Below are 21,272 nucleotides of genomic sequence, written 5' to 3' on the forward strand. Positions count from 1 at the left end.
CTGTTGACCTAAGAATGCCTGCGCCTAAATTTCTCCTCTGTTACCTCTTTCTTATATCCATAACTCACACCAGCATAATTTATTGAGGGGCATTTGATTTTCCAATACATTCACTTGGTATTTACATATTTGTCGTCATCCGGCTATCCTCAGTTTTAATCCATTTTCTGTTAATTTCAACTCCCTTTACTGAATTATTTTCTTCCTTAATTACACCGTATGTATGCGAGTGCTAATCCCGAAAGCTTGACACTCTTTCCTTTGAGGAAATATTCTAAGCTATGCAAATGTATAACTTTCGGCCCGGAAAATATCGAAATATGGATGCAATTTTAACGACGGTGCACACCTTCATTTCGGGATAATTGGTGGCTAATCTGTAAGTCTTATCACAAATCAGAAAGCACAATCGCGTTTCATTTTGGAGAGATCTACAACTTTGGTCCTATGACTTTTTATCGTATTTCTATTCCTTATACCTTAAAAATAGCTGTATTTCTCGATTTCAAGTTAATTTTGTACTTTCACACGTATATGTTAACATTAATTTGACACACTTATAGGAAGGATAGAATCATGACATTCGGCACGCACATTGGCATGACCAATGACAATGTGACAGCCAAATTTTGTGATTCTATCTATCACATGAGTATCACAAATATAAAGTAGTATGCGAAAACTGTACAAAATTTCACACCCAATGATTCTAACTCAATCTAACTCATAAATATAGGAGATACGAGAAGATGCCATGGGACCAACCATGTAGAATACTGAAAGAGGCGTCTGATGGTGAGATCCGTTTGCAGATATGTCGCAGAGTTTCAAAGCAGCAACTCTCGAGATAAAGGTCTGCACTTCTAGAGTGTGTCTGTACATTGACTATTTTGGCGACATTTCTGTACAGTTATCCGTTTCAGGTGTAATAATGACCATTTGCATATTTTTAGCTTTGGTGTCTGTTTTTCTGTTTGTCTGTTTGTCTATAACTTGAAAACTACTGGATATATTTCCACCAAACTTGATATTTAGAATCCACCTGTCCTTTGGTAGGTTTCAGGGCAAATATTGTTTCTAAATCCATGAAATGACTGGGGGGTTTATACGAAAACGAAACCGTGATTTTGCACTCCCACAAAATATACACAACCTAACTTAATAGAAATCTACCTGTCTTAATGGAAATTAATTTTTAAACCTTTTTTCTCATGTGCATCATTTCGGTAAGAGGATTTATAAGGGAGATATCATTAACCGGACTTAACTTAAGAACGGGTGCGTGTTGAGCGTATTTCTTACAACTTGAACACTATTGAAGATATTTGAACCAAACTTTATATTTATCATCCACCTTTCCAGAGGTAGATTTTAAAGGTCAATAACATTTCCTGTTCCTGGAATGGACTGGTTGTTTATAGGGAACCGAAATGGTGAATTTATTCTTCCACTATATATACAGTACATGACCAACCTGACTGGAAATCGACCAAATTTGTTGGAAATCCATTTCTAAATTTTTTTCATGTGTATTTTATCGACAGATAGATTAATAAGGGAGATATCATGAATGGTCGGTTTTGCAGGGTAAGTCCAGCAGACATAGACCAAAAGGTGTTGTACGTGGAGCAGATTCCTTATCTATATAAGTAAAATCCTAACGACTGTGTGCCTGTACATTGACTATTTTGGCGAAATGTTCGCACAGCTACGCGTTTAAAGAGTAATAATAACAACCATCTGCATAATTTTTTGGTTTAGTTTCCTGAAAGTCCTAATTTTAACCCTCCTTGCCCAAAATCCACATTGCGGCATAATCTGCCAGACGAACAAGAAAACAGAAATTTGGCAAAATTATACGTTTTAGCTTGTAACGGACAGAACATTTCCAAGAGCTTTAAATTTTTCACTTTTTCCCCGAAGAATATCTAAATATGGAGGCAATTTTAATGATGGTGCAGATCTTCGCGAAGTCCTATCACATAAGGGAAGGCACAATCTCCGTTCAATTTGGAGTGATCTACAACCTTGGTCTTACCTTTTTGTTGTATCTGTATCCCTTTTACGTTTGATTTTTGTCTATTTCTCAATGGTAAGTAAATTTGGACTTTTCACATGCATAATTCATACTTTCAATCACTTATAAGAAAGATAGAATCATCAAACCCTACATGAAAATTGACCCACCCAGTAGCCATATGTGAGCCAAATGCTATGTATGTAGCTGTCACATAATTATCTGAAAGATAATGCAATGTGAGATAATCTTACAAAACTTTTACCCTATTCAACGTTTCTAACTCAATCTGACCCATGAATAGATCAGATATCATACGACCAGCCATTTAGGCCGCTAAATCTGACGTCTTATGGTACAATCCTTTGTCGATAGGACGTACTGTTTTGCAGCAGTCAATCTGTAAATGAAGGTTTGCAATATTTTAAGCATGCATATACTTTCGTATGTCGATCTATATATATATTCACTGATGTCGTGTTGTAGAGATCGAGAAAGGGTGTGTCTGCTATTGTAATCAGTACTCCCCACACCGACTTTGACTGGCAGTAGGAATGGGGTCCTTCTCCAACACCTGTGTAACTGGCATTAGTAAGGAAGGCCTACCATTGTAGCTAATAATTCACTTCTCGATTTGACTTGCAGAAGGCAAGGAAGCATGCATTGTTGTTTTTAAAGTCCCCTACCCGATTGTGTTTGGCTGTAGGCAAGGGTACCCGCTCTTATAAACAAATGTATCCATCTGAAATGTGTCTGGTATTAGGCATAGTGGCCTGCTATTTTGATGGAAACTCACTAACTTGGTGTGACTGGTAGTAAGCTGGCTGACTGTAGGAAAAGGGGCCTGTCATTATAATTATAACTTCACAACTCAATTTCGACTGGTAGTAGGGAAGTTGCCAAACATTCTAATGAAAACTGTAATCTGTATGGAAGTAGGAAAACCGAGCGAGTTGGCCGTGCGCGTAGAGGCGCGCGGCTGTGAGCTTGTATCCGGGAGATAGTAGGTTCGAATCTTACTGTCGGCAGCCCTGAGGATGGTTTTCCATTTTCAAACCAGGCAAATGCTGGGGCTGTACCTTAATTAAGGCCACGGCCGCTTCCTTCCAACTCCAAGGCCTTTCCTATCCCATCGTCACCATAATGCCTATCTGTGTCGGTGCGACGTAAAGCCCCTAGCAAAAAAAGGAAGTAGGAAAGGGGGCCTGCCATTGTAACGAAAACTCGCAAATCGATTGTGAGCGCGCAGTAGGCGATGGGGCCTGCAGTTATAATGAAAACTTCCCAACTCGATTGTGAATGGGAGTAGGCAAGTGAGCCTGCCGTTATCATCACAAATCCGTAACAAGCACCTAACATTCGAAACACCGTATTGGGAACCTCCCTATGCTGTTTCTCGGAGAACGCTAAGAGACATGCCATTTTAAAACAATCTTATTTACTGTATGTACAGTATTTACTTCGATATTCGAATACAATGTAGAATACCGTAGCAAAGCACGGGTACATTTGCTAGTATTATAATATAACAACACCAAATTATATGGAAAAGGTTGGCATTCTCGTGAGGAAACAATATCTTACGTAATTGTCGTTGTGTTAAGACATAACGATAAAGGATCACTCCCGCATAATTATCCAGTCATGAAAATCATGTCGCTTGTCGTTAATAAGCTCTACATTATCACATTATATATTATCATACTATCGAATATACGCATTTCTCCGGGGTAATAACTAATTCTAACATTTACAAAGCGGACACACGACGTTGGTTAACCTGTAACTCCACAAAAATGTACGTACACTGACACAATACATAAAAATATAAGCACATATTACGAAGGTTGGATCTTAAATAGTTGAAACTATTTATTTACAACAGATACAAAAGAGTGACATGTTAGCAACCTTTACTGTCCTTCAATCTAGTCACCAGCATTGTGTATAACTCGTTGCCAGCGATGTGGAAGTCGTAGTACACCTTTAGCAGAATCTGTTCTGCCACAGTGTAGCTTGAGAAAGCGAGGAGCGAGGTCGCGTTGTACAGTGCATGCCGTGAACATGATTGGTATTGGGCAGTACCGGGCCGCGATTGGGAGGTGGCAGCTGAAGCAGAGGAAGGAGGCCAAGAATGGACTGGTAATAAGAAAAGAAGATGTAAAAATGGGTGAAGCGGTGCTGGTAGCAGCAGTGTTAGCTGTGTTTCTGGTTATAGGGGGTGGATTTAAACCCAGGCCCAAATACCAGTGGCAAATTCAGCGTGTAAGATTTCGCAGCACTTAAGGTGTTAGTGAAGAAGGTGAAACAAGAAAGTTGTCAATGGGATAAGGTGCATGAAATAAAGGACATGATGGAAGAGCAAAAGAAGGAGGTAGGCAACATGAAGAAATGGTTAGACACGAATACTGAGGAATCGAACAATAGAGCGTGCAACAATGAGAAAGAAATAGACTTATTAATAGGGAAGGTGAAACATCTGGAAGAGGATGTGATGATGATGATGATGATGACGCGGGAGGGAATGAAGAAAGCCGTATTTATATATGGTGTGGAAGAAGGTGAGAAGGAAGGCAAGATTGATTTAATCTATAAGGTGGTAGAGGTCATACGGAATAGGATGAAGGTAAATTTCAGTGAAGTTGACATAGACGATGTGGAGAGAGTGGCCAAAGGTAAAGGACGGAGACCAATCAGGGTACAGTTTTTCTCTACCCTAATGGCAGAAATTATGTTAAGAAATGGCATCAATTTGCACGGCCAGAGAGTATAGGTGAAAAGAGACATGGGAAAGGAAGGTGGAGAAAATATGGAGATTCTGAACAGGCATCTTTGGAGAGGGAGGCAGCAAGGGCTAAAAGACCGCATAAGAGGTCAGAGACTAGTGGTGACGATTGGGAGATGGGTTAGAGAGCACTCAGTGTCGAAGCTGAAAGAGATGGACGAACACGTGAATTGTAAGGGGGTGAGTGATGGCAGTGCAAGGTGGAAGGAAGGAAGCAGAAACAACTTAGGGTGGAGTGGAGATCAACCCATGTGGAAGTGGACAATGGAGTGTGGATACAGATAAACAGAGCAGCGAATGGGTGAATGAGAGTGAGTCGCAAGAACCGGCGGGTGTAGATTGTAGTGGTTTAGAGAGCAAGAGTGGACTTGAGAAGAGTGATCGACAAAAAGTTAAAGCTGTTATGAACAGAGGGAGAAGTAGGAGCCTGAAAGACTTGTGGGGTAAAGTGTGCAAGAGGGTGGAGGATACGAAGGGCATGGAAGGCAAAGGATGTTAAAAAAGGAGGAATCGAAACAGATAATGAGGGGACAAGAGCTACAATGAGTAAGAATAAGAAGGAAATTTAGAAGGGAGGGAGGATAAGTTATAACTATATTGGAAAATAGGATGTGTGAATATTGAGGGGCTAATAAGCAAACTAGGAAACAAAAAGGTTAGGAAAGTAGTAGAAAATTTCAACGTTGTGGCACTTATGAAGACGTGGTTGGAAACAGGGAAAGAGATTTCATGGAAGGGGTTTGTGACTATATATAAATATAGAACGAATGAGAGGAATAAGGGACGCGTCCCGGGAGGAATGGTAGTACTAAATAAGGAAGAAATTAGTGAACTAGTAGAGGATATTGAGAAAGTAATGCAAGAAGCTATATGGAAGAAATTTAATATGGGATGGGTAGAGGGAAGGATGTAGAAAATAAATCTAGCGTTTGTATATTGCCATCCTAGTAGTTCTGTATACAAAATAAGCATCTTTTTGCAGAGCTATTGGTGGATATTAGTATGATAAGAGAGAAGTTTGCAGAAGAAGAGGACATGTTGCTATTTGGAGATTGGAACGCGAGTATAGGGGAACAGAGCCCAGTATATAGTAGGCAAGAAGGGAGGTGTATGATAAGAAGTAGAAGAAATGAGGATAACATTATAAATAGTTATAGGGAGCGGCTCTTGGAGTTGTGCGCAGCGGGGAATTTATATATTCTGAATGGATGGAAGGAGTGTGATAGTACGGGGAAATTGACATATGTTTCAGAGCAGGGAGGTAGTGTGATAAATATAGTTTTAAGCTCGGGAAGAGTGTTAAAGGATATTGTAAGAATGGAAGTAGGAGACTGGATTGAATCACACCATTTCCCAGTGTGCGTTCTGTTAAAAGGGGGGAGGAGAATCATATAGGAAAGAAGTTAAGATGAAGGATGAACAGAGATGGGGTATAATAAGTACAGATGGACAGGGAAAGTGGAACGGGATTGGGATAGGGTAGCAAAAGAAGAAGTACACTTACTGAAATATGCATGGGAATGAGCGTTAGAGGAGAATAATGTTGATAAAGCCTTGGAATTGCTGCTACATCCAATAAAGATGATAGCTCAGACGGAAAAAGGAGGAAAAAGAAAAAAGAAAGTGGGAGAAGATTGGTTTATTAAAGAGTGTGAAGGTATGCGAAAGAGGGTGTTGGCAGCGTTAGGAGAGTATTGAAAAAAGGTGGGAGCGCATAAAGAGAGTTCTTCTGTAAGTTAAGGAAGGATTACAAAAAGAAAATTTGTGAGGTAAAGAAGGCGCAGTTAGAGGAACAAACTCTGAAGCCATAAATATAGAATGCAAGTTGAACAGCACTGAAAAATTTTGGGGAAGGATAAACAGAATAATCAAGGGGGGAAGAGTCTAGAGAAAACGAGTATTGAGGATGTACAGTGGGTGAGCTACTTTATGGAATTACTCGGGGGGGGGGGGTGTATGGTTAAGTGATACGGGGGAAGAAGCAGTTTGGAGGAATAGAAGAGTGGCAACTTACGAACTAGAGAAGGAAATTACAAGAGAAGAAATTTTGGGAGTGATAAGAAAAAATAGGGGCATGTCGGCGGGGGGTTGCAATGGTATCAATAATAAGTTTTGGAAAGAAATTAGCAAAAATGGGACAATGATAGAGGGCATAGTTAAACTATTCAATAAGGTTTTTTGATGAGGGGAAGTACCCTAGGGAGTGGGAAACAGGAATTTTATGTCCAATATATAAGGAAAAGAGTAGCAATGACAATATGAAAAATTATAGGGGAATGTCTCTGTTAGATTCCTTAAGTAAAATTTATACAGGGGTGTTAGCGAACAGGTTAAGTGAATGGCCCGAAAGAAATGAAGTATTGTCAGATTACCAAGGGGGATTTAGAAAAAAGAAAAGAACAGTGGGCAATATAATGATAGTGAAGACGGTTTTGGAGAAGTATATGAGCTTGTCTTGAGGTAAGGTGTATGTAGTGGCAATTGACTTTGAAAAGGCGTTCGATAAGGTTAATAGAGGGGCTCTATTAGAGAAAGCTGGTAGGTTGGGAGTTTCGGAAAATATGATACCGGCAGTGGAGGTGATATGTAAGGTGGTCTAGTGCTGTGTAAAATTGGGAGACGATAGGTTACCACTAGAGTCTAAGGTGGGTTTAAAGCAAGGGTGTAAATTATCGCCAATATTGTTTATTTTATTTATTAACTATATCTTGGATGGACACGGGGAAACAACTGGGCCGTACCGGCGATTAATGGGTTGGAGATACCGGGATTGATTTTTGCTGATGATGTGATATTGATGACTCTAACTTCAGGGGGTTGCAGAAGTGCTTAAATGCAGTGTCGGATTCCGCAAAGAAATGGGCCTCGAAAATTAACAGGAATAAATCTAAAGTGCTAGTCGCCCAGGTACACAAAAGAAGAAAGGAGGATTGGAAATGGGTCGTGCAGGGAGAAAGCTTCGAACAAGTAAGTAAGATGGAATATTTAGGAGTCATTATTAACAGAAAAGGGACTTGGGACGACCAAATAAGAAGAGCGAGAAGCAGGGGTGTGGCAGCCCTAGCCTCAGTCAAAAACTTGCTGGCTAAATTTTCGGGTATCAGATATAAAACCTTGAGGTTAGTTTTAAGATCGGTGGTTTCTGTTATGGTAATGTATGGGGCTGAAGTATGGGGGTTGGATGACAAAAGAGTGAAATTAAGACGAATTATTAGTAATTTCGGTAAGTCGGTGATGCGGCTCCCGCAGTGCACAGCTAATGCAGGGATGGAATTAATATGTGGGGAAGATTTAGAATTTAAGTGTGTGAACATAGTGACGTATTGGATGATTTTGAAACGACAAGAAGGCGGGAGGGTGCTACAAGCCGCGTACCAACAACAACTGAAGAGCATGTATAAGAGATGCTGGCTAGTAAAAATTAAAGTATGCTTGGAGATGATAGGCTTAGGGTACATGTGGGGGGAGGTTTGGGCGAGGATAGGAGTTAGAAGGCTGAGGGTGCTTTCGAGGAGGATTAGAGATATGCATAGGCAGAACTTATTAGAGGAAAGTAGACTAAGAAGTTCGCTTAGCGTTTTTAATAGAGGAAGTAACGGGGATAAATATTAAATACGTTGATAGGTTAAACACGGGTGGGTTGGTTTGGTGGCTGATGGAACTACATAAGAATAAGTGTTGGTTATCAGATATAAAACCTTGAGGTTAGTTTTAAGATCGGTGGTTTCTGTTAGGGTAATGTATGGGGCTGAAGTCTGGGGGTTGGATAAGAAAAGAGTGGAATTAAGACGAATTATTAGTAATTTCGGTAAGTCGGTGATGCGGCTCCCGCAGTGCATATTATGTGGGGCATTGAACGACTATTTTCACTTACTAGGTAAGTGCGAAGAAACAAGTAAGAAAATAAAAAGTTTATTGAGTGTCAAACATCGGAAACTATTAGGAAAGGGGATGAGCAGACTATTATAAGGTGAATTATCAAGCAGTGGTAAGGCGGGGGAAGGTGGAACAGATATCGATGTGCGATAAAAAAATCCTTTGAGAGCAAGATGAAAGAGGGAGAGCCATAGGGAGGATATGTGTAGGTGTAAAGGATGTGAATGCTTTGTGGTTTGTTTTGGTATGATGAAATGATTGGTGATAAGTGTAATGGACGTATGTGCAGTGAATTCAAAGATGATTAAGTATAGCTTGGAGTGGTTACGGGGGTTGGTGTTTGGTATGGTGATATGTGTTTAAGGGAAGCTATTTGAATAATTTGATGATATTTAGTGGATGGAGTTTGTATGGTAAATTTAATGGAAAGTGGAGTGCTGGCGGTGGGTACATAGTTGAGAAGGTAGAATTTTAGCCTGGAGGTTAAGTATGACCTAATTATAACGAAGAGTATTGAGTTGGTGAGTTAGTGGAGTTAGGTGAATGATGTGGTATTCTGCAACTGTAGAGGCCTTATTGATTGTGATATGAGAGGATTGTTGACTATCAGAGTAAAGGAATTCAGTGGGAGTAGGTCAGTGAACACGGAATGTGACGCAGGTAGCTGAGTGGAAAAGGACACGTGCGGAGTATGTTGAAACGCGAAGTCGGCGGTTCCTGCAGCAACGATCGATTGTAACTGATATATGTAGAATGTAAGGGATGAGAAGGGCTAAGTTAGTCTTATTTAAGGTAGTCAATTAGTATTTATTTAAGATATCCAATTAGTATGGGGGGCTGCCTGGCCGAGGCGGCAAAGGCGTGCTCCGTTTGCCCGGAAAGACGTGGGTTCGAATTCCCGTCAGGAAGTCGTAAAATTTAAGAAACGAGTTTTCCACTTCCGGAAGGGCATATGGCCCTGAGATTCACTCAGGCTAAATCAAAAATGAGTACCAGGTTAATTCCTGGGGGCAAAGGTGGCCGGGCGTGGAGCTAACCACTCTACCCCATCACGTGTCGAGGTTAACAATGGTGGAAGCCTTTACCTACCATTCCTCCAAGGGCCTTCATGGCCTGTAGAGAGGTGACTTTGCTTTGCTATCCAATTAGTATATAGATTTTGAGTTTATTATTATTATTATTATATATTGTATATATTATATATATAATATTATTAGTACTATTATTATATTTTTATTTGGACATGTACAGTTTTCTCACTATTTATATACAGTAAGATATATTAAGGACTGGTAGGTAAGCGAGAGCAGAACATACCCGTAAGAGGATGCGGTAGCACGGGCCTACCTCATATAAGTAAAAGAGAGATATATGCTGAACGAGGAGGAGAGAGGCGGGGTACAGGAGGGGAGTGGTTTCAGCCTCACAAGGCCGGCCGCAAACGGAATGGTGAGAGAACTGCGCTGTCATCAGGTAGGGGTTGTTGGGGGCCTTTTCCGGGTCCCACGGATAGGGGCGGTCGTGTTATCACAGGGAAGGTGGTCTTTTTATCACCAGGGGTGATGACATGGCCGGACAGCAGTAGTAGCAGGTCGGTAGTTTTTATTTTATTTTATATGATTATTTTTTTCTTTTCTTAATATTCAGCGGGGTCGATGAACGTGTCATGTAGGGACTGAGGATGACTGCTGTGGTGACCCTCCCTAGGGAGTGTCAGGTTTCCGGAGTATCTGATGGACCTCATGGCATGCCCAATGAGTCTCGTGTTTTTCTTTTTTCCTTTTCTTGTAATTTGTTTTCATCGTGAACATGTATTTGGGCTGAACGCCTGTTATGTTCAATAAATACTAATACAGAGCGTGTTATGTTGATGGTACGAATGGAGCGGTCTACTGCCTGTCAAATCTCTGCAACAGTTCTGAAGTGAATGCCACGAAGTGGTTCCTTCATCTTCGGAATCAAATCGAAGTCACAAGGACTTAGGTCCGGGGAGTATGGTGGATGATGATCATTGGGAACCCATCGTGATGCAATTTTTCGCACACCCAGGCGTTCCTTCAGGATGTGAAGCACAGTAGTATGCGCTAATCCGGTTTCTTGGGCGAGCTCACGAGTCTGGTTTGAATCACTGTCCAGTAACGCGGCAAGAGCATGCACTTCTTCACTGACGTTCGGAGGATGACCTGCACGAGGAATGTCCGCCACAGTTTGCCGACCATCGTTCTGTAAGGCAATGTAGATTCCCCGCAAGCCTCTTGAAGACCTTGTTGACACCGTCGTGCTGTACGACCTCTGGCACATTCAATCTTGATCCAACTCCGTTGTTCCTATTTGGAAAACGTAGTGACAACATTACTTTAGACCGCTAGCTCACAAGTGACTGTGTTTCTCTTGCTTGTGCGCAGCAGATGATGTGGGAAGGGCGAGTCCATTTGCTCTGAGGTAAGGTAGGTATGTAACCAACGTGTGCTATCAGCGACAATATCAGATTCCGTTGCCTAATGTCTCCACAACAGTGTTGCCACGATTTAAGTTCCAACCCTCGTACAATGAAGCATTATCCCTGTAAATTCACAGTATGCAATATATGATACACACACTTTACTTCCGCCCGAAAATCTCTGACCCCTTTCAGGTCTCCTGGTGTCTATCCAAGGACGTCGATACCAATCGGGTATCGGACCGTGCTATCTTTACTTCGAGGTGCTATCTGAAAATCCGTACTACGATCTTATTTAAACGTATTGGTTGGAGGAGTACATCATGTATCGACTCAACGTAAAACACAGCATTGATGATAACAAATTATTGATAAGTGAATATTCATACAGCGTGAAATGGGAAAACATCTTACGCGGTTGGTGCAAGCAGCCGACATACATTTAACGGGACAAGCAACTAAGGGTCGGGCACTCACCCCTCTTGTCACTCCTTATGAGGTCATAAATCTGTCACTTCGAGGACAGCATGGGTTACCACCCCAGCTGAGTAGACACATACAATATCATCCGGACATGCACACATAATTCTTAATTCATTTATCTCGTGTTCTCCGGGCATATGACCATTTATGGATACTCTTCAATGTCATTTTATCTCAATACCTCAGCCAATTTCAGTATTGGTTCCTCTCGGTGTTATGATAGAAGAACTTCTTTCTTGTAAGCAGCAGATTATCAGCATCTCCAGGAAAGTATTTGCGACACTTAACTCACTTAGAAGATTCCGCAACATATTTTCTCGAGTATTAAAATGACTCCTCATTTGCACTCTGGTATTAACTCATTTCGACTACTGTGACGCCGTGCACAACGACCTGACCGCTACTCTTAACGACAGACTACAACGCGCGCAAAACGCCTGTGTTCGCTATAGATGCGATCTACGTTACTGTGACCCTGTTGCACCTGCCTACTGAACTCGGTTGGCTGAAACTCAATCAGCGCCGTAATCTTCATGCTTTATGCCTTCTTCATCGAATACTCGCCTCATGCACACCTCCGTACTTGTACAGTCAATTTCACCACCTCTCATCCAATCACAGTTTCGGAACACGTTCAAAATCTAATACACCCCTATCTATTCCACCTCACCGCATCACACGATACACAAACCCATTTGTTATTTTTTCGGCATGACATGGAATACACTACCCGCCTCTGTCAGAGGAGCCTCACTTGCTAGTTTTAGGCAACGTTGTCACTGCTACCTATTAATTAATACTTAGATGAAGTCCAAAATTGTTATTAGTATGCAGATTCACAGGTGTTAGAGTTCATGAAAGCATCAGCTCCAGCGCTTTCCTGGCTGAAGAGTCTTGATATTCACTTCTAATTTATTACGTACATATTTGTGTTCAATAATGTAGATCATTTGTTCCATACGAAATATATATATTAGTATGTTATGGAAATAATGTAGATTTAGCCTTCCTCAAACTATAGACTTTATATATTCTCACTTTTATTACCAAGGTTAATAGAATTTAGCTAATCATGGCATAATTGGGTAAATAATCATCTTCACCATCATCATCATTCTCCTATTTTTTCCTTTTTTATTTTTATTTTTATTATAATATTGTATTGTTTAGTAGTTGCAAGATGTTTCAGTTGTAAGTGTATTTATTTTAATTTGGTACATGTAGATACTGTATTTTTTGCTTAGATGGAAGAGAGGCCCTAATGGCTTTCATTTTTCCAGACAAAATAAATCCATTTTATTATTATTATTTTATTATTATTATTATTAAATCTGTTGCCTTGCACATTTTCACATATAGGGTTGTATCCTTCATTTTCACACACGCGTACCTACTTTCCACATTATTCACACATTGAGATGATCCTAACGATAGGGATTTAACATAAGCATATCATTCACTCGCGTATCTAACTAAGGTCACTGGTTTGCACCTGAGTCAACTTTCCTTTCTCCATTCGTCAGAGTTCTTAGACTAAAAGAGAGAATAACTGTATTCATGCATTAAAGTTGTCTTCTTCTTCTTCTTGATACGTTTCTGCTTATGCAGGTCGTTCACATTAAAGTTGTGAAGCCTCTAAATAATATATATTCGAAAAATTGAGAAGATTCATATCAGCTGATTGAAATTAGAATGGATTATGAAGTCCGCTGAACTATCCAAGTCCACCCTTAACAAACTATGGGACCTTGTACACTAGTTCATGCAAATTCACGGAATAACTTTTTGATTAACCACTCATCACAGAAGACCAGAAAATAAACTAATAAAGGAAATTTTACCCCATTGAAACTCGCATATTGCATCACCTACATGTTGTACAAAAATCAAAATGCATGCTGCTAGATTCTATTTACAAAGTTAACTTTACATATTAATGCGACACGGCTGATTTTCATGCCAAAAATATCATGGGAATATACTTATCATGTTGATGTGTAACCTGCTGTCATGTGGTGGTACCCATATGGATTTAGTTATCCATAACTGTCGTCTCGCTAGCAGTAAGTCCTAAGTTCATCACGTTGCGTGACGAATCCACGACGTCTTGGTCTGCTGCCCCCAGCTGCCGAATGATCTGCGTTGTCTTCAAACCAAAATTTTGCAGGCACACAAGCCCATTCTAGGAGTGGTAAACCCTGAGTTCGAAAAGCACTCACATACATGCGAACAAATTAGAAATCTGTTTCTTGAAGCACTGTTTGTATGACTTTGAATAACATGACATTGATAGATCCACTTACAGACTTGAAATGGACAGCCCTAATAGCGATTACTGTCCCTGAAGACCGCTACTCGATTCCCGTTCGTTATAGAAAGAAATATTCACTGATTTGTTTGTACCTACGTGAGCGTTACTGTTCATTTATGGCACACTTTCATGGCTAATCTGACAACGTTTATTTGTTATCTTGGTTGCCTCAGACAATTGCACATACGTTAATCACAGTACAATTCTATCTTCAGTAACTCACTACCTCATGACGATATTTAGCAGTGTTACCCGTTCTTTATAACCATATGCATTTAGCCTGCAATAATACTACTACTTGTCTGCATTCCCTTATTGATTACTGGGATTACTATTTCACACATCCACACGCCACAACTATAACTTCACACAAAGAACTGGAACTGCACTAAGACTGCGTATTGGACTGACGTAGAGTAAACCTCTGCCTAGCACAATACCGAAAATACTGAGTATTGAGCGTGGTCGGGGTTGGCCTTATATGGAAGACATGGGTCGTGGGCTCTGGAGGGGGAAACTCCTCCCACATTGGAAAAATCACTCCGCTAATAGTTGTCTCTCAGAGTCGAATAGATATTCATTTTATAGATCTTGACGTCCTCTGTTTACTTATCTATTTTCGTTTGAATCGCATCACAGATTTACTGGTAATCTCTAAATCATCTTCTTGCATTTTAGCGCACGAAGGGGTGGAGGTATGGGGACTCCCCTCTTTGCGTTGAGATAAGTGCTAAACCTATCTGGCTTCCATCACCGCACATCTGCCTAAAGTGCGTCATTAGGAATGCGCTCGTTAAGTAATTCATTTTCTTACATTATCTACAACGGCAAATTATATTAATTAATATATTAAATAATATTAATAATAATTAATAATAATAATAATAATAATAATAATAATAATAATAATACAGGGCAACCAGCCTCTATTAACACTAATCAGAAGGAATGCGGAAGGTGCCCATCTTCGGCAAAAGAAAGGGAAGGTCGACGAAGGGGTGTAAATGAGAGACTTCTTAACTTCTTAAGCCTTGCAAACCTAATAACGCCAGGGCTCAAATACGGCAGCCTCGTGTTGGTAGATTTGCTGGCACGTAAAATAACTCACGTGGGGCAACATTCCGGCATCTCAGCGTCTCCGAAAACACTAAAAATAACTAGTTGAATGTAAAATCATTTAACAGGGCTGGGAAGGGGTCAAATAACTCCTTATATTTTCCTAATATAGATTCCGAACGAAAGAATTCTGACCTTCACTCCTTTGTCTGCAATGGTGTTTTGACACTGTTATTTAAAGAACTCTCGCTTACATTCAACGCATATGCAGGTCTTAAGATAATATTTTTTATATCAATGTGAGGAGCCGTACTTTCGAGCTCAAAATAAACGTTTTGAAGCAAAAAATTCTTCATTGTGCTATATCCTTCACAAGGTGAAAGATGACAGCGCGTTGACCTTGACGGATCTTGTGTTAGTGGATTAGCTAATTAGCCATCCACGAGGCCAACTTACGTCATATTGTGACACATTAGAATGTCAGTACTCACAATGCGCTGATTTTATGAGGTGCTTGACGTAGGCTATAAGGAAACGAACATAGATTTTCCCGGAATACAGTTAACAGATTGTTTGTGTTAATAAAAAATATTGTTGGATTTTTGACGTGACAATTACAGTAAAATAGGGCTACGAAAGCTGCTGCCTGACCGAGGTGGCAAAGGCGTGCTCGGTCCACCCGGAAGGACGTGGGTTCGATTCTCCGTCAGGAAGTCAAACAATTTAAGAAATGCGCATGGCCCTGAGGTTTACTCAGCCTACACCAAAAATGAATACCAGGGGAGCGCAGAGATAACCACTCTACCCTACCAAATGCTGAGGTCACGGATAGTGGAATACTTTACCTTCCACCACTCCCAGGGCCTTCATGGCCTGTGAACATGAGTTTTTACGTAGGAAATATGTGCTCACATTGGGGCTTATAACGTCGGAACTAAAGATCCTATCTGAATGGTTGAGGGACCGTTTGATCGGAGTTGTGGGGCAAGAGAGAGAATGATGACTCTCCGTGAGCCTCAGTTAAATAAACTGGGGAAGGGGCTTTAAAAAGAAACTATTCAGAGGTATATGATTGATTTGGTCTGCCATTAATAACTCCGAAACGAAAGACACACGAAAGTGGTTAAGATGTGTGAGGATAATAATAATAATAATAATAATAATAATAATAATAATAATACTGGGCAAGTTGGCCATGCGGTTAGGGGCGCGCAGCTGTGAGCTTGCATCCGGGAGATAGTGGTTTCGAATCCCACTGTTGGCAGCCCTGAAGATGGTTTTCCATTGTTTCCCATTTTCACACCAGGCAAATACTGGGGTTGTGCCTTAATTAAGGTCACGGCCGCTTCCTTCCAACTCCTAGGCCTTTCCTATCCCATCGTCGCTATAAGACCTATCTGTGTCGATACCACGTAAAGCCGGTAGCAAAACAAAATAATAGTAATGTTATTTGCTTTACGCTCCACTAATTACTTTTACAATTTTCGGAGAGGCTGTGGTGCCGGAATTTAGTCCAGCAGGAATTCTTTTACTTGCCATTAAGTCTGCCGACATGAGGCTGACGTATTTGAGCTTTAAATACCACCGGGCTGAGACAGGATCGAACTTGCAAGTTGAGGTCAGGCTATTCAGTCCGGTAAATGTGTAAGGAAAGAACATTTGACACCTTACATTCGCATAACAAAATGATTCGAATAACAAAAGTGACGGGTCCAAAATTTTAAGCTGGATTTTGTTTCGAAAAATCGATTATTTGGCCGTTTAAATATCAATTTCAACGTTTATGTGGGTACCGTTAGAAAGCTCTCTGAGCCCGAGACGATGGTACTAGAGGTCCGCAAACGACCCAGTTGGTTCGCTCACGCTCATTCGAACCTCATACGGTCGACCGAGCGACTTCGAACGGGTTGGTTAGCAGCATGTGGTTTGAAGAAAGGCAGTTGATGCGCTTACGAACAGCATCGACGAACTCACGACGAACAAACAAAAAAGAAGCGAGGAAAAGAGATTGGCTGACTAAATGATGGACACCATGCAAATATTTCAACGATATATGCAATGAACTAATTTAATTACTAGACAGCGGAAGTGTAGGCTCCAAGGCGCCTAAATTAGGCTCCTTAACTGCTATATTTAGGCACTAAAATGAAAATAGGCAGATATCAAGAAAACATTAGAACAGTGAGTTAAACGACCTTAATTAATTTTAATGTGCAATATCGGTATTAAAAGAAACTAAATACATTTCACTTAAGATATTACACGGAGATAACGTCTAAGCCATTAAATGTATCGGTATTCTGTTTTCATTTTTTTGCTTATTAGCTTTACGTCGCACCGACACAGATAGGTCCTATGGCGACGATGGTATTGGAATGGCCTAGGAATGGGAAGGAAGCGGCCGTGGCCTTAATTAAGCTACATCTCCAGTGTGAAAATGGGAAACCACGGAAAACTATCTTCAGAGCTGCCGACAGTGGGATTCGAACCCACTCTCTCCCGGATGCAAGCTCATAGCTGCGTGCCCCTAATCGCACGGCCAGCTCGCCCGGTATATTCTGTTTTCATATTCATAAATAATACCCAGGAGCTTGTAAAATAATGTGCTACGTATTCCCATGGGGTGATTAATATCCGAGATATTGATAGTAACTCCACATTTTAAAATGGAACGGCACAAATTCTTACAGCTGCCTTAAAAGTTCAACTGCGTAAAAGTTCAAATATGTAAGTATTTTCAAAATCGGACCGTTACTTTTTGAGATATCAATAAGAACAGCTTGCGCGGTTTTGCATGCCGCATCAGGCAAGGACATATTGGCACGCAAGCAGTTTCCTGTGTTTATGACAGGTGAACTCATGACAGGACAAGGAGTGTGCATGTTTTCAGAAGGAATAAAATAATAACTATGACTTGAGAATTGAGAATGAACATAACATATGACACCTGAAGATCTCCTTCTAGAAAAGCAAATGAATAATGTAATAGAGTGCATTCGGGTTCGAGTACTGACTCGCCCGACCTGAAATTGCTTTTCATGGTGCCCCATGTTCAACATGAGGCAAATAGGTACCGGATTGGTACCTTTGAGATAGGCCACGGCTGACGTCCTTTCCAAATCCTTTCCATTCCCATCCATGGGGAAAGACGCCAAACTGAGCGCAACCTGTTACACATGGATTTCAAAACAAAACAAAACAAAACAAAACAAAACAAAACAAAACAAAACAAAACAAAACAAAACAAAACAAAACAAAACAAAACAAAACAAAACAAAACAAAACAAAACAAAACAAAACAAAACAAAGAAACTTTAATCTCCCTTCCCCGTTGTGTGTTCGCCAGTCATACAATAACGTTGCACAACCAGGGTATGTTATGGTACATCACATTATGTGTACGATAGTTTACAGTACATACCTGGTATCCGCTCTGTGGCTGGAATCAATTAGCGCTGTTAACGGAGCGGTTGTTTACGGAGCGGAGGCTCCGGGCGCTTTCAATCGTTTGCCTCCGGAGAACCTCCGATTGAATTGCAAGCGCGTAGTTTGAACTTGGCACGGGAGAAATGAACGAGCATTTGTACAGGAATTTATAACTTGTCGCTATTAATGTGAAAAACTACGCCCCTCCGTTAATACTTCAGTTATTTGGCGATATTACAAATAGGCCTAGCATTCTTACGTACAGACATAATAATTATGTAACAGAACCTCCGATTGAATGACAAGCGCGTAGTGTGAACTTGGTACGGGAGAAATGGAAGAGCATTTTCTCAGGAATTTAAAACTTGTCGCTACTATTGTGCGAAACTAGGCCCCTCAGTCAATACCTTAACTATTTATCGATATTACACATAGCATTCTTACGTACAAACATAATTATGTATTTTCTTAAATATAAACATGTTATAATTTAGGCCTTGTCCGTGACTGTAAATTACTTCGTTATGAAATAATTAATACTATTATCATTGCATGCCGGGCTGAGTGGCTCGGACGTTTGAGGCATTGGCTTTCTGACCCCAACTTCGCAGGTTCGATTCTGGCTCAGTCCGGTGATATTTGAAGATGTTCAAATTCGTCTGCCTCGTGTTGGTAGATTTAATTACACGTAAAAGAACTCCTGCGTAACCAAATTCTGGCATCACGGCGTCCCCGAAAACCTTATAAGTAGTTAGTGGGACGTAAAGCCAATATTATTATTATTATTATTATTATTATTATTATTATTATTATTATTATTATTATTATTATTATTATTATTATTATTATTATTATTACTAGCTGATGTACCCGTGCATCGCTACGGGATTCTCAGAAAGACTGACTTGGTGGTTTTCCTAACTGAATTCAACATAGGTCATTACAAAAACGTCAGTAGGAATGTAGCGATTGAAAGCAATGTTATCATATAAAATACTCGATCAAATGAAAAACCGCACACTTTCTCACTTTCAACGAACAGTACTACGGTGCTGATCTAAGAGTCCAAAGTTCCAGAACTGGAATAACCAGGTCGCAGACTGCCGTGACCACTCCTCTGTCATTATTTCGTTAAATATGCACACTACTCATTCCAATCAGTGGCTCAGAGTAGGGATTTTATAGCTCGAATACAATGATGAACCAGTGTGTTACGTACCAGATATATCAGAAAATGTATGAACCAGAGGAATGGCATGCTAAAGAAGAAAGTTATCTTACACCCCAGCTACTTCCCACCAATATACAGGCAGGCTGTTACAGTCGGTACGACCAAGCGAGTTGGCCGTGTGGTTAGGGGCGCGCAGCTGTGAGATTGCATCCGGGAGATAGTGGATTCGAACCCCACTGCCGGCAACCCTGAAGATGGTATTCGGGAGATGATGGGTTCGAGCCCCACTGTCGGCAGCCCTGACGATGGTTCTCCGTGGTTTCCCATTTTCACTCCAGGCAAATGCCGCGACTGTACCTTAATTAAAGCCACGGCCGCTTCCTTCCACTTCCTAGACCTTTCCTATCCCATCGTCGCATAAGACCTATCTGTGTCGGTGCGACGTAAAACAACTAGCAAAGAAAGAAAAAAAAAACATTGAATGACAAGCGCGTAGTGTGAACTTCATACGGGAGGAATGAACGAGCATTTTCACAGGAATTCATGACGTCGCTGTTTTTGCGCGAAACTACACTCCTTCTTTAACTTTTTTTAATGCTATTTGTTCGGGGCGTCGACCTATGAAGATCCTTTGCCCCTATTTGCACCATATATGAGGAAACCTGCGTGTATTATGTAAATGGCGGTAGGGTAAAGTGTTGAATGCGAGGAAAGGAAAGTTAAGGATGACACAAACACCAAGTCCCCAGGCCAGGGATATTAATAATTTACAATTAAAAACTGACCTGGCCGGGAATCGAACCCGGGGCCGCCGGATGACAGGCGGACGCGTTGCCACCTACACCGCAAGACCAATGGTTAGGAGTCGTTTGTGCCATGTTTTACACAGCTGCATTTACAGATTTGAACCACTTGAACTCCTCCCTCCGCTCGTAAATAATCATCCCTTACTTCTGCCACGTCTTTCACGTGTTTTACATATGTCCAGAAATTAAAAACGAATTCAAATTTAACTTGAAATTACTGTATTCTAGCGCCAATATAATGGGAATATTTCCATAATAATGAACGAACCACTGTGTAAGTTCTGCACAGGTAGGGCCTGTACTTTTCTGAGGAACAACTGAACCTATTAAGATATATTGTTTGTTGTATCTACAGGGTTTATACCTACAGGTATATGGGGTATGTATTATATGTCGATATAATTGCATTTTCTTGATAACAAATGAGAGGATGCATTAATTATTCTGAATGACTATACGTTCTTTGTTAAGGGGTATTGTATGGAATATCGGTGATAAAGATCAATTTTTGTTTATGTAGGTAACGATTTTTATAGGGCGCCTACATTCATGGACGTAAGTTTGAAATTACAGCCCACTAAGTCCTTACACTCGGAGCTACTGTTGCGAATAGAGCTGGGAACGGAGCAGTTGCTCCTATGATTGCAATCGGTAGTGCGAGTGAGCGCTCCCTCCGGTATTCTCCGGTAGTAAACTGATGCTGGGAAACCAATCGGTGCTTCGGCACGCGAGCGGATGGCGAGCGGAGGACGGAGCAACAGTACTGAATGTGTGCCTCGCTTGCCGTTCCATCCGTGGTGCGCAACGGATGTGCTAGCGACATAGTAAATACTGCTTTATATGTATGACGAAGGAGAATATAGGAAATATATACATTCTCATTTATCGTTCGTGTTTCATT

This window comes from Anabrus simplex, chromosome 1 (genome assembly GCF_040414725.1).
Source record: "Anabrus simplex isolate iqAnaSimp1 chromosome 1, ASM4041472v1, whole genome shotgun sequence".
Classification (NCBI taxonomy): domain Eukaryota; kingdom Metazoa; phylum Arthropoda; class Insecta; order Orthoptera; family Tettigoniidae; genus Anabrus; species Anabrus simplex.